Source organism: Gorilla gorilla, chromosome 18, assembly GCF_029281585.2.
Source record: "Gorilla gorilla gorilla isolate KB3781 chromosome 18, NHGRI_mGorGor1-v2.1_pri, whole genome shotgun sequence".
Taxonomy (NCBI): domain Eukaryota; kingdom Metazoa; phylum Chordata; class Mammalia; order Primates; family Hominidae; genus Gorilla; species Gorilla gorilla.
This window is the reverse complement of record NC_073242.2, coordinates 94,484,560-94,500,381: the sequence shown is the minus strand read 5'-3', so window position 1 is coordinate 94,500,381 and position 15,822 is coordinate 94,484,560.

The following is a 15,822-nucleotide window of genomic DNA, read 5'->3' as shown; positions in this document are numbered from 1 at the left end:
ACAAATGAAATATAACCCTATTTGATGAAGATTATAATCCAGGAAGTAAAGGGATTTACTTTATACCTTTAAATATTTTGGACACTTCTCTACATGGAAATATCTAGATATTTTTTCATTCAATGCAATGAAAAACAGGATTTGTACTGAAAATAATTATTTTTACCATCATATGTATATTTTCTAATGGTACAAACCATAGTGAGAAACAGCTACAATTCCTCTATATTAGGGACCAGAAACTATGGCAGGAGGGGCAAATCCAGCCCACTGCTCATTCGTGTATAACTGAGCTAAAAATATTTTTCATATTTAAAAATTATTTTTCAAAATCAAAAAAAGAATAAAATTTTATGTCATGTGAAAAGCATGTAAAATTCAAATTTCAGTGTCCATAAATAAAGTTTTATTGGAACACAGCTATGCCTGTTCCTTTTTGTATTATCTGTGGCTGCTTTCTTGTTACGGAGCAGAGTTGCTAGTAACTACAATTTGGCCCACAAAGCCTACAGTAATTACCATCTGGCCCTTTACAGAAAAAGTTTGCTGACCCCTGCTCTAGATTCACAGTAATTTTTAGTGGCACGATTTGTGCCAGTATACATTTTGGTGACCTTCCCTTAAAGGAGTTCCTTTTCCTGAATCAGTGGTTCCCTGCAAATTAGAATGTAACCACATTTGGGGAATTTCATTTCCTACTTCTCAAAATGAATGCCTTGCAAATGATGATTGATTACACCTTTGATTAGGAAGTAAGGGGACATACTGCTTAGTATGAAATGCAAAGCTATTTAGGTCAGGGCAGCATAGTTGAAATAACAGCAGCTAGGATCAGGAAGCCCACAGTTCACCCTGCAAGCTTGGGCAGCTCACATCCGTATCAGGACCAAAGCCCCCTTATTTGTCCAACTACAGGGCTGAGAAAGCAATCTTTAAGATTTTTTTTTTTCCCTGGGGCTAAAAGTCTGTACTTCAGAAAAGTCACTGTGCTCAGAGCTCTACCTACTCCTAGTAGATATACATTTTACAAAGAAAACACTCATTGACCACTAGATACCTTTGATTATTTACCCATGTGTGGAGTTAATAAGAACTGCATGGGAATGAAGCACAAGCTGGAATTTCAAATCTTCAGGAAGCATGGGAACAATTAGAATTCTGTAGTTCATCTCGTAGCTTTGGGAGGCATTTTGTCTTTTTAACTGGAGGTGGCTGGGGAAAGAAACGTACTTACAACATTGTGGAAGGAAACAGTCAATTTTAAAAGAGGAAGTATGGTTGCAACCTGTAGTTACAACATCTTCACCCCATGCCAATTTCTCTATGCTTTAAAAATTGCAATCTCTTTCCTGCTTAGTCCCATGATTATTCTACCTTAGAGTTTCCTGGCAGAATACTGGCAGCTGATAACCAGGGCAGGATTCAAACAGCAAAAGTGACCAGTGAGCACTCCTATGTGGTTTATCTGGGCCCCTAAGTGATCGCTCATTGTTCTCCCTTTTTAGGCCAGATTGTGGGTGGGAACATTAGAAAGGAGCTTGCAAAATATCAATGCTTAAGTGACTGTTCCAGTTGTTAAATCATAATACAGCGTGATTTCACTGAAATGAAGTAATTACAGAAGGAAAGAAGAAAAGTCAAATGATATAAAAACAGGTCTTTTTGGATTGTCTAAGTACTAATGCGCTCTCTGATGCATATGCATTTCTCATTTCTGAAGCACTCACCGCACAAAAGGTTCCACTCTGTTAAGAGTGGAGGTTCGTGTTATTTTGGCTCAAGCTCTTATCCCCAAATTTGGGCAAAGATAGCTGCACTTACAAGCCCTCAAACATTTCTCGAAGAGGCTGTAATTATTCTAAATCAACACATCTCATGTTTTAATATTTTCATCTGAAATATACAATTCAATCTCCCTGCCCTCCAGCCTTTACATTTAGCAAACAGCATCCTTGTTCAAATCTTGGCCCTCCTCTGTCCCAACTGTGTGATCTTGAACAAATTGCTTCAAGTTTTCAATCCTCAGTTTCTGCATCTTTTTAAAGAAGGATAATAATAGAATACACTTCATATGGCTTTTGTTACCTTAAATATAGAGGAAAAGCACTTCCTAGTGCCTGGCACACAGTAAGCGCTTACCAGATATGAGCTATTATTCTCTGCCCTTTGGGTTCAGATGTTACTAGTCTGGGAATCTGTCCTTGCTTCCTGAGGGCTGGTAAGGAGGCTTACCCTATTACCCTCTCTAGGCTTTTCTTTCTCCTACTATTATTTTCACTGTTGCATCATTATCTAGCTACTTCCCTCTTTTCTAAACACTGGGTTTCTCCAGGGTTGTAAACCTGTCTGATTCATTTCTCCATCTCTGGCTTCCTTCTCACACAGATACATAGCTCTGGCCAAGAAGTGTGGTTTTGAAGAGGTAAGTATATAAAAGCAGTATGCATTTTGAAGCAACACAATCATGGAAATTACTTGTCTATGGAAACCTGCTGCTGTAAGAATAATAAAGAGAAAAATCCAAAACCTTAGCAAGGAATCTGTATAGCTCCTCCCTTGACTTTCAGCCTCTTCTTAGAACATGTCTACTCTCTGTATTCCCAGCCACAACAGAAATTTTTCAGGACCCCTGGCCACAGGATCTTTGCAAGTGCTGCTCCTGCTGTTTGGGTCTACCACACTTACCTTTCAGTTCACAGCTCAAGTCTTGCTTCCTTGGAGAGCCTTATCTCACCCCTCTGTCTAAGTCATGTCTGCTTGCTACATGTTCTCATAGAAATATGTTTCTTCCTATTTGAGCTCTAATTTCAGTTTTAATTAATTATTTAGTTTTGTGATTATTTTATTAATGTCTATCATTCCTCAAGAGATTGAAAATTCCATGGAAGCAGGAATTATGTCTGTTTTTTGCTGTTTCACATCCTCAGGGTTATGAATAATGCCTAACACGTAGTATGCACTCAGTAAATATTTGTTAAAAATTAATGAATGAAGAGCCAGCATCTTGTATTTCAGAAATGGATATGAAACAATTTTAGTTGCTTGACAAGACATTAAAATTTTTTATTCAGTTAGCCTAACCAATGGCAGGCTTTCTACATGTTTACCAAGAGACAGGGCTTCACCTGCCTCACCATGCCAGGCTTATTTAAGAAGCTGTATTGCACCGTTCCTGCCAATACTGGGTGAGACATAAACTGACAGTGATCAAAGATGGATTAAACTCCCCTAGGTGAGAAGTATAGGCTAATGGAGGACTGGTTCTTAAGCTGCCCACATGGCCCTATGCTTACTTTATCATTTTTTAAAAGCTTTTGACCACTTTTTTGTGGGTTCCCCTGACATGTCTGGGGTATCAGTTTAACTCCATTTGTGTCTTTCTGGTCATAGCCATGATTCCTCCACAGACGATTCTGTTCTGTTTTCCCTCCCATACCCACTCCACTCTTTAGCCCAAACTGTATCTGTTACCTGATTTCAAAGAATATTCCACCTAGGAGAGACCCAGGTCCTGCAGACTTCCTCTGGACACTTTTGGCAGTCATTGTTCCCAGCTGATTCTGCAACAGATGAAGGACGGAGGATAGAATCATGAATAGCAACATCTTAATTGCTGATTGGGTAAGGAACTCAAGGTTTCAGGTGATGGTGGGAGAGGAGAAGCAAGATGTGCTCTCATGCCTTCTTCACCAGTTTACCTGATGTGGTTGAAAGACACCTACACCAATAATCCTTAAAGATCACTCTTCTAAGCTCAGGTATATGATCTGGAAGCTAATTACAGGTATGAGTCCTGCTGTGATTCATTGGATGATCTGAATATTGGTGTCCCCTCAAAAGTCATACATTGAAAGCCTAACCCCTAAGGTGATGATATTAGGAGGTGGGACATTTGGATGGTGATTATATGATGAGGGTGTTGCCTGAATGTCTTGATTACTGTCTTTATAAAAGAGGCCAAAGAGAGTCCTCATTTCCCCTTCTACCCTGTGAGAATGCAGCTGGGAGTCTCTGTCTATGCACCAGGCAGTGGGCCCTCACCAGATACTAAATCTGCCAGTACCTTAATCTCGAACTCCCCAGTCTCCACAACTGTAAGAAATAAATCTCTGTTGTTTATAAGCTACTCAGTTTATAGTATTTTGTTATCTAGCAGCCAAAACAGTCTAGACTTGCAGCCCAGGTCATCTTCCTACATCCCCTCACTCACAGCGTACAGTGTCTCAATTTGCAATAGTCTTTTTATCTTTGGTTTCAACATACCCATTTTAAATGAACTGGTCTATGTTCTTAGCTTTTTTGAAATTATGTAACTTTTAACTCATTTCATAAAAAAAATTCCTTCCATCCCTACTCAGCCATTCCTGATTCTTCCACACTCTTACTTTCATGTTCAATTTTTATGCATTTTATTTATCCCTAGAAAGCTTTTGATACCTTCAATGACCTGATCTATTTTTCTTCATTCCCTTCCACAGTCTTGGTTCAAACTGTCATCATTTTATTCGCTGCAAAAAAATAGTTAATTAGTAGGCATTTTTTCCCATTCTACCACCCAAGAGGCTGACAGTGTCATCTTAAAACAGAACAAAACAAAGACTATACTTATTAAATTGTAATTTCAAGCAATGGGCATCTTCCAATTTCTCTCTCTTCACCTGCCTCATCCTGTGCCCTGAATTAGGTACCCCACCTACATAAAACTTTCCACCAATACCTTCTACAACTCCAGACCTTTGAAAGTACTGCTAACTCCTGATGAGATCCAGCGGCCTTTGGTCTAGTGGAAAATATCCTTTTACCTGCCCTTTAAGAATCAGATTGGCCAAATGCAGCGGCTCACACTTGTAATCCCAGCACTTTGGGAGGCTGAGGCGGATGGATCGTTTGAGCCCAGGAGTTCAAGACAAGCCTAGGCGACATGGCAAAACCTCATCTCTACTAAAAATACTAAAAATTAGCCATGAGTGATGGCACATGCCTATAGTTCCGGCTCCTCAGGGGGCTAAGATGGGAGAGTCACCTGAGCCTAAAAAGTTGAGACTGCAGTGAGCCATGATTATGCCACTGCACTCCAGCCTGGGTGACTGGAGTGAGACCCTGTCTAAAAATAATAATAATAAGATTTTAAAAATCATATTTTCTCTGAAGCCATTTTTAACTTTCCAGAAAGAATCAGTTATCACACCTTCTGCAAAACCATAACTCTATACGTAAAGCAGAAATAAATACTTTAAAACACAATGGGATTTCAAAAAGTTCATGGAAAAATGGAATTAAAAGTTACAAAATAAAGACATAAACTTTATTTCTCAACTAAGCTCCACTAGGTGTAAGACACTTTTATAAGCCACAATAATAGCCATTCGGAGCATCCCTAAAAAAATTGAGAGCCCTGGGAATTTAACCACCTCAATGCAATCTTTTTTATATTATTAACTGAAGAAAAATTGACACCCTTTACAGATTTTCTTAGAATTAGGAAACAAAAAAAAAAAAACGAAGTCAGAAAGAGATCAGGACTGTAAAGTGGATGCCCAATGATTTTCTACAGAAACTATTGATAAATTTCCCTGGTTTGATGAGAGAATGAGCAAGAGCATTGCCATGGTTGTGAAGGATGCTTTGGTGAAGATTTCCTGGGCATTTTTCTGCTAAAGCTTTGGCTAATTTTCTCAAAACACACTCATAAGAAACCCTTTGGCCCTCTGGAAAGTCACCAGGCAAAATGTCTTGAGCATCCCCAAAACTGTTGACACAATCTTTGTTCTTGGCTGGTCCATTTTTGCTTTGACTGGACAACTTCCACCTCTTGGTAGCTGTATTATTCCATTTTCATACTGCTATGAAGAAATACTGAGAAATAGAAAAAGAGGTTTAATGGACTCACAGTTCCACATGGCTGGGGAGGCCACATAATCATGGTGGAAGGTGAAGGAGGAGCAAAGGCATGTCTTACATGGTTGCAGGCAAGAGAACGTGTGCAGGGCAACTGCACTTTCTAAAACCATCAGATCTCATGAGACTTATTCACGATTACGAGAACAAGACAGGAAAAACCCACCCCTATGATTCAGTTACCTCCCACTGGGTCTCCCCCTATGACACATGTGAATTATGGGAGCTACAATTCAAGGTGAGATTTGAGTGGGGACACAGGCAAACCATATCAGTAGCCTTTGCTTTAATCGTGCCTTGTCTTCAGTATTGTACTGGTAAAGCCATTCTTCATCTTCTATTACATTTATTTGAAGAAATGCTTCAGGCTCTTAATCCCACTTGTTAAAAATTTCCACCAAAAGCTGAGCTCTTTTCTGTAGCTGATCTGGGTATAACACTTTTGCCACCTGTTGATAGAGCGAAAAGTTTGTTTAACTTTGATTTTTCATTCAGAATTGTGTAAGCTGAACTAATTGAGATGTCTAGGTATTGGCTATTGTTTATACTGTAATTGCCACTCCTCTTCAATTAGAGCATAAACAAGATGAAGTTTTTCCTCCAAAATTGATGTGGCTGGTCTGCCACTGTGGGCTTCATCTTCAACATCATCTTTTCCTCTTGTACCCATTTGCAAACTGCTTATTTCTTTGGGGCACTGTCTCCCATAATTTTTTTTTTTTTTTTTTTTTTTTGAGACGGAGTCTTACTCTGTCAACCAGGCTGTAGTGCAGTGGTGTGATCTCCGCTTACTGCAAGCTCCGCCTCCTGGGTTCATGCCATTCTCCTGCCTCAGGCTCCCGAGTAGCTGGGACCACAGGCGCCTGCCACCAGGCCCAGCTAATTTTTTGTATTTTTCGTAGAGACAGGGTTTCACCATGGTAGCCAAGACAGTCTTGACCTCCCAACCTCGTGATCCACCCACCTCGTCCTCCCAAAGTGCTAGGATTACAGGCATGAGCCACCGCATGCAGCCTCCATAAACTTTTTTTAAACATCAATGATTTGACCATTGTTCCACTCAAACTTTACCATAAATTTGATGTTCATTCTTGCTTCAATTTCAGCAGAATTCATGTTACTGAGAGAGGTGCTCCTTTCAAACTGATGTCTTGCCCTTCTTAGTGCCTCAAACTAGATGCCCTTCAGACATGTTATAACAAGTTAGTATGAGTTTTTTTTGGTGCAAACATCTTTTAAATCAATGCATAGTTTTTTTGTAATATGCATTTTCTATGAAATTTTTGAGGTCCCCTCATAATTATCTCATGGCATCTTTCTATCTTAATGAACTAGGAGGTTTGTGAGTGTGAGACCTATGACTTACAGTCCAAATGTTCCCTTTGTGATTAGTACAACACCTGGCACATTATAAGCATTATAATATTTTCAGAGAATAAAGAGTTTAGCTTAAAAATATATCTTCTTTCCTTTGATAACAAGCATTTACTCCAAAAAAGAAATGTGTTCCCTCCTGACATTGAAATGGTGTTTTGTTGAAGCAGCAGCCAGTTGAGAAATACAAAAAGTGGGTAACATCTTCATTTTGATGTGTGTACGTCTGTAGTAAATTGTCATTTATGATGATCAGAAAGAAAGGGAGGATAAGGATATTTTAAGACAGACTACAAAAATAACCTAGATTGTCATTCTGCCATTTTAATTTTATCTCAGTTCTGATAAATATTTCTCCTTAACATGCTTGCCCTCCTAAAGAGTGCTGATAAGCCCTCCAAACAGATCCCCCCCACTCCTTGCATTTCTAAGCCTTTGATTTAGGTTCTTAGTAAATGCTAAATGATAAGAATAATCCTCAATGATGTTTGTGAGTTTTTGGAAATACTCTTTTCATCTAATTTTCCTTTTCATAGGCTTAATCTATATTAGCATTCCAGTGCTTCTCTTTAAGTATGATCTTTATTTATTTCAAGAATTCAAGTCATTCCAATTTTCTATGAACATTTTTTGAGTGCCTACTGTACCCCAGGCTTTAAATTGAGTGCTGGTTATTCTGTAATACAGAAGACAGTGTGTCTAAGCTTAAGAGGTTCCAAGTCTGAGCCAAAGATTTAAAGGAATAAGGTCTTAGTAACAGTTGTATTAAAGCAAATATGTTTAACCTAAGGGAACGATTAGACTGACTGTTGGGAAAGTGGATGGCAGAGTTGACTTCAAAAAGTGATGGCTTTTGAGCTGGGCTTTGAGGGCTGAATAGGAGTTTGCCATTACACAGAATAAGAAGCAAATAAAAAGATTTAATAATGTGTTTATAAACTAATATCACAATTGATTTTAATCAAGTCCAGAGAATGGATATTACAGAGTAGGGAGGAGAGATAGGGGGATGATGTGATTTGAAAAAACTTTCCCCTTTTGACATCTTTGCTGTGATTTCATTGTCTTTGAGGCCACGGGAAAAAATACTTTGTGAGGGCTGCTTTGATGTGTATGAATTATTCATCATTAAGAAGCCAGGCAGCTGACACTACTCTTTATTAACGCTATTGAGTGTATTATGGCCCCCCTGGAAAAGCAGCGTGTTTTTTTACTCCTCTCTGCCCTGTGTGAGGGTTATCTGCATGTGTAGGAAGGTCTTGGTCAGCTTCTCTCTGATTGGTGCAAATGAGAGGACATTTTGAGCCTTCCTGTCCTGTTGCTTTTTTTCTCCAGTCTTTTTTTAGGATGAAAACTGTTTATCATTGGAGACACAGGCACACATACACACACCCAAGCTGCCTAAGTATGTGGGTTGCTTGCTTTATTAAAAACCCAGAGTCTAGTCAGACGGAAAGACACGACCACCTAGTGCATTAGTGTTCTTGCTCTGACACAGACAGCATGACCTGGGAGCAGCAGAGCTAACGGGATGTCTCATTAAAACAGCTTTCGTCAGAGTGTTTTCCCCACCGTTTAACATTCTCCTGTGCATTGTGCAGGTTGTAGTGTGAGGAGCCAGCTGTCTCTTCTCAGGACACAACAATGTAGGCAATAGAAAGACTTCAATGAGCGCTGAGGACCTACTGTGTGCCAGAATTACCCAGCTCTCTCAATATTGCCACTAAAGCCACCATGAATTGTTATTTTGCACACATGCTAATAGTATGAGTCAAAGCTAACATTCGTACTTGTTGACTGGGTCTCATTGTTCTATAAATGCTTATATAGGTAGATTATATCATTTACCCTAAAAATTCTATGATATATGCATTATTACTATTCCCATATTACAAATGAAAAAAGCAAGACTAAAACAGATTATGTTACTTGCTCAAAGTTAAGAACAAGTTTATTTGATAAAACCATACTCAGTGTGTTTGCTCTTTGTACAATATCATTATACTTCTAATCTGGTGTTTTATCCCTACAGTAGGCTAAGCAGCAGAGAATAAACTCAACAACAGGAAAAATGCTTGGGTTGGTGGTTGTGATTGTCATTGTTATGATTAAAACCAGCAATTGCTGAGGTCTTGCTATATGCCATGCCTTGAACTAATTAGTTAATTTACGTATCTCATTTAATTCTGTTTTCAGCCCCATGAAGTAGGTTCTCTATCTGTTCCTATTTCACAGATGTAGAAATAGAGGCTTAAACTAGTTAAATACGAATGTCAGCCTACTTTGATTCCAAATCTGTATGACTTTAAATCAGGAGGAAGAAATGATGGTGGCTTGGGCTAGGGTAATACACTGACAGAAATGAACAATTTTGAAAGATGTCTGTGATTTATGATTGATAAAACTTGGCTACTTATTGTTGAAATGTAATTCAATTTAATAGCTTTTTATTGGGTAAACCTACTGGTATGAGATATTATGCTAAGCTCTAAGTATATCCAGGTAATTATCACACAATCTCTATCTTATGATTCTAATTAACAAGAAGATCAATGAACATGTGAATTTTATTATACATGCATCTACCTATATGTAAATATGATACATGAACAAAAACAGTTATCCACTGATTTATTTTTATTCATGAAATATGCAAATAAGAAGAACAAACACTTGGCATTTGCTTGTGTGATACCTATGCATTCGTTTTTAAAATCTTAGAAGTTTGATGTGATAGGTGTTACTATCATTCCCATATTACAGATAATGGAAACAGAGACATAGGGAAGATGAGTAACTTCTGTGAGTTCCTAGAGCTAGCCATAGTCTCTGAAAACAAAATGAGGAAACAATTACTTCCACCTGGCTGGGGAAGTGTAAGTTATGGTCTGGAATAAATCCTACAGAGGAATAAAATTTGAAACAGGGGAAAGTAGAAACAATCTCCAAGGAAAAATCAGATAAGTACTGAAAACAATTGATAATTTACACAATAAAAGTGCAAGTTGTCTCTCAGCATATGGCAAACTCTTGGACTCATGCAGGTTAACATTGTCTTGTTTTGAATTCTAATTGCACAACTAACTGAGCCTTCATTTCATGTGAAAAAGTGTGTTTGAATACCTATCTGATAGGGTTGTGATGAGACTTAGAAGTGATAAAGCAGGTAGCAGCCCCAGCATAGCCTGTTTGGGACATAGTAAATGCTCAATAAGTGTGCAATCAGTTAATCAATCAATCAATGTGGAAGATACTGTAATGGGCCACCCTTTTGTGAAGTTGTGGTGGTCTCAGCAACTAGGAGTGCCATCTGCAAATGACTTTCAACTCTCGCCCCTGCAGGGATTCTCTCACGTTGTGGGTCTCAAGATCGTGATCGTTACTGGGGCAACCCACAGTCAAGAATTGATCACTGTAGGGGTATAAGGTTTTGGCCATTGACTCTGGTTCAGAACAACTCTGATGTACCATTCTAACTCCATGATTCTCTTTGGGGTCAGCCAAGTCTGTCTTGCCTGCATCACATCTTGAATTTTTTGAAATCTTACTTACTTTCTCTTACTTCCACAGGTGTTGATTCTAAGGATACCCCCAATAAACATCTTTCGTGCTAAAGCCCATTCCAGAATTTACTTCCCAGCTATCTTTGATGTTCATATTGTCAGAGGTGGTGGCCGCTGAAATAGGCAAAGACATGGAGCATATCTTGGGTCCAGGTTAGTGTCTTAGGATGTGTGACAAGTGCCAGCTTGCTGAGAGACAGCTTTAATATGATGTTGTTTTAAAAGGGGCTTGCATTTTTCCTGTGCCAGCCAACAGGACCCTTCACTTAAAATGATAATTGTTAATAAAATCGCTACTCATCCATTTTATAGGTAAAGGAGGTGGGTGCACACAAGTGAAAAGATGTTGCTGAAGTCACGTGGCTTCAAGCAGTAGAGCTGACTGTCCTCTAGTCCAGTTGTCCCTACAGGATGAAAGCTTCTCTCCATTACAGAGCATGTGTATATTTTTTTCTTTGTCTGAAGTTATCTAGGGCTGCATCAGATTTGCCACCTCTTCGCACAAAAATAATGATGTCTACCTTATAGGACCCTGGGAGTCCAGAGGAAGGTCTTTTTACCATCAGCATTCTCTACTGTGTTCAACGACTGTCAGCCAAAGATGGCCAGGTAAGTGATGGAGCTTTAAAAGGTTAATTACCATTAATCATTGTGAAAAGGTGGCTTATTATCCATTCATAAATTCAGAATAAATTTATTTTGCTGACAAGCAAAATGTCCCATTTGCCCTGTGGACCTGGTTCCCATTTTGAAAAATATATATATATTTTTTAGATTATGGTCTTTCTATGAACTGCTGTCTTTTCCAACACACCATGTGGGGAAAAGCTTAATTAAATTCATAAAGTTGGTTAAGTTATTCCACATTTATCAAAAACCTTTAGGATTACACATATATGAGTATCTGTGCAGACTCAGATGTATAGTTACATGTCTATGAATAGCGATACACAGAGGTTGTTAACCAACACCTTTAAAGTGTGTTCTACAGGTGACTCACAGATGAATCTTACTTTAAAACTTCTACAAGACGTTTCGTGTATTATATTTTTTAAATTTTTTTAAAGTCTTTTTTTAAAATTTATTATTATTATACTTTAAGTTTTAGGGTACATGTGCACAATGTGCAGGCTAGTTATATATGTATACATGTGCCATGCTGGGGCGCTGCACCCACTAACTCGTCATCTAGCATTAGGTATATCTCCCAATGCTATCCCTCCCCCCTCCCCCCACCCCACAACAGTCCCCAGAGTGTGATGTTCCCCTTCCTGTGTCCATGTGTTCTCATTGTTCAGTTCCCACCTGTGAGTGAGAATATGCGGTGTTTGGTTTTTTGTTCTTGCAATAGTTTACTGAGAATGATGATTTCCAGTTTCATCCATGTCCCTACAAAGGACGTGAACTCATCATTTTTTATGGCTGCATAGTATTCCATGGTGTATATGTGCCACATTTTCTTAATCCAGCCTATCATTGTTGGACATTTGGCTTGGTTCCAAGTCTTTGCTATTGTGAATAATGCCGCAGTAAACATACGTGTGCATGTGTCTTTATAGCAGCATGATTTATAGTCCTTTGGGTATATACCCAGTAATGGGATGGCTGGGTCAAATGGTATTTCTAGTTCTAGATCCCTGAGGAATCGCCACACTGATTTCCACAATGGTTGAACTAGTTTACAGTCCCACCAACAGTGTAAAAGTGTTCCTATTTCTCCACATCCTCTCCAGCACCTGTTGTTTCCTGACTTTTTAATGATTGCCATTCTAACTGGTGTGAGATGGTATCTCATTGTGGTTTTGATTTGCATTTCTCTGATGGCCAGTGATGGTGAGCATTTTTTCATGTGTTTTTTGGCTGCATAAATGTCTTCTTTTGAGAAGTGTCTGTTCATGTCCTTTGCCCACTTTTTGTTGGGGTTGTTTGTTTTTTTCTTGTAAATTTGTTTGAGTTCATTGTAGATTCTGGATATCAGCCCTTTGTCAGATGAGTAGGTTGTGAAAATTTTCTCCCATGTTGTAGGTTGCCTGTTCACTCTGATGGTAGTTTCTTTTGCTGTGCAGAAGCTCTTGAGTTTAATTAGATCCCATTTGTCAATTTTGGCTTTGGTTGCCATTGCTTTTGGTGTTTTAGACATGAAGTCCTTGCCCATGCCTATGTCCTGAATGGTAATGCCTCGGTTTTCTTCTAGGGTTTTTATGGTTTTAGGTCTAACATTTAAGTCTTTAATCCATCTTGAATTGATTTTTGTATAAGGTGTAAGGAAGGGATCCAGTTTCAGCTTTCTACATATGGCTAGCCAGTTTTCCCAGCACCATTTATCAAATAGGGAATCCTTTCCCCATTACTTGTTTTTCTCAGGTTTGTCAAAGATCAGATAGTTGTAGATATGTGGTGTTATTTCTGAGGGCTCTGTTCTGTTCCATTGATCTATATCTCTGTTTTGGTACCAGTACCATGCTGTTTTGATTACTGTAGCCTTGTAGTATAGTTTGAAGTCAGGTAGTGTGATGCCTCCAGCTTTGTTCTTTTGGCTTAGGATTGCCTTGGTGATGTGGGCTCCTTTTGGGTTCCATATGAACTTTAAAGTAGTTTTTTCCAATTCTGTGAAGAAAGGCATTGGTAGCTTCATGGGGATGGCATTGAATCTGTAAATTACCTTGGGCAGTATGGCCATTTTCATGATATTGATTCTTCCTACCCATGAGCATGGAATGTTCTTCCATTTGTTTGTATCCTCTTTTATTTCCTTGAGCAGTGGTTTGTAGTTCTCCTTGAAGAGGTCCTTCACATCCCTTGTAAGTTGGATTCCTAGGTATTTTATTCTCTTTGAAGCAATTGTGAATGGGAGTTCACTCATGATTTGGCTCTCTGTTTGTCTGTTGTTGGTGTATAAGAATGCTTGTGATTTTTGTACATTGATTTTGTATCCTGAGACTTTGCTGAAGTTGCTTATCAGCTTAAGGAGATTTTGGGCTGAGACAATGGGGTTTTCTACATATACAATCATGTCATCTGCAAACAGGGACAATTTGACTTCCTCTTTTCCTAATTGAATACCCTTTATTTCCTTCTCCTGCCTAAGTGCCCTGGCCAGAACTTCCAACACTATGTTGAATAGGAGTGGTGAGAGGGCATCTCTGTCTTGTGCCAGTTTTCAAAGGGAATGCTTCCAGTTTTTGCCCATTCAGTATGATATTGGCTGTGGGTTTGTCATAGATAGCTCTTATTATTTTGAGATACGTCCCATCAATACCTAATTTATTGAGAGTTTTTAGCATGAAGGGTTGTTGAATTTTGTCAAAGGCCTTTTCTGCATCTATTGAGATAATCATGTGGTTTTTGTCTTTGGTTCTGTTTATATGCTGGATTACATTTATTAATTTGCATATATTGAACCACCCTTGCATCCCAGGGGTGAAGCCCACTTGATCGTGGTGGATAAGCTTTTTGATGTGCTGCTGGATTCGGTTTGCTAGTATTTTATTGAGGATTTTTGCATCAATGTTCATCAAGGAAGGATATTGGTCTAAAATTCTCTTTTTTGGTTGTGTCTCTGCCCGGCTTTGGTATCAGGATGATGCTGGCCTCATAAAATGAGTTAGGGAGGATTCCCTGTTTTTCTATTGATTGGAATAGTTTCAGAAGGAATGGTACCAGCTCTTCCTTGTACCTCTGGTAGAATTCGGCTGTGAATCCATCTGGTCCTGGACTCTTTTTGGTTGGTAAGCTATTGATTATTGCCACAATTTCAGCTCCTGTTATTGGTCTATTAAGAGATTCAACTTCTTCCTGGTTTAGTCTTGGGAGAGTGTATGTGTTGAGGAATTTATCCATTTCTTCTAGATTTTCTAGTTTATTTGCGTAGAGGTGTTTGTAGTATTCTCTGATGGTAGTTTGTATTTCTGTGGGATCGGTGGTGATATTCCCTTTATGATTTTTTATTGCGTCTATTTGATTCTTCTCTTTTTCTTTATTAGTCTTGCTAGCAGTCTATCAATTTTGTTGATCCTTTCAAAAAACCAGCTCGTGGATTCATTAATTTTTTGAAGAGTTTCTTGTGTCTCTATTTCCTTCAGTTCTGCTCTGATTTTAGTTATTTCTTGCCTTCTGCTAGCTTTTGAATGTGTTTGCTCTTGCTTTTCTAGTTCTTTTAATTGTGATGTTAGGGTGTCAATTTTGGATTTTTCCTGCTTTCTCTTGTGGGCATTTAGTGCTATAAATTTCCCTCTACACACTGCTTTGAATGCATCCCAGAGATTCTGGTATGTTGTGTCTTTGTTCTCGTTGGTTTCAAAGAACATCTTTATTTCTGCCTTCATTTCGTTATGTACCCAGTAGTCATTCAGGAGCAGGTTGTTCAGTTTCCATGTAGTTGAGCAGTTTTGAGTGAGATTCTTAATCCTGAGTTCTAGTTTGATTGCACTGTGGTCTGAGAGATAGTTTGTTATAATTTCTGTTCTTTTACATTTGCTGAGGAGAGCTTTACTTCCAAGTATGTGGTCAATTTTGGAATAGGTGTGGTGTAGTGCTGAAAAAAATGTATACTCTGTTTATTTGGTGTGGAGAGTTCTGTAGATGTCTATTAGGTCCGCTTGGTGCAGAGCTGAGTTCAATTCCTGGGTATCCTTGTTGACTTTCTGTCTTGTTGATCTGTCTAATGTTGACAGTAGGGTGTTAAAGTCTCCCATTATTAATGTGTGGGAGTCTAAGTCTCTTTGTAGGTCACTCAGGACTTGCTTGATGAATCTGGGTGCTCCTGTATTGGGTGCATATATATTTAGGATAGTTAGCTCTTCTTGTTGAATTGATCCCTTTACCATTATGTAATGGCCTTCTTTGTCTCTTTTGATCTTTGTTGGTTTAAAGTCTGTTTTATCAGAGACTAGGATTGCAACCCCTGCCTTTTTTTGTTTTCCATTTGCTTGGTAGATCTTCCTCCATCCTTTTATTTTGAGCCTATGTGTGTCTCTGCACTTGAGAT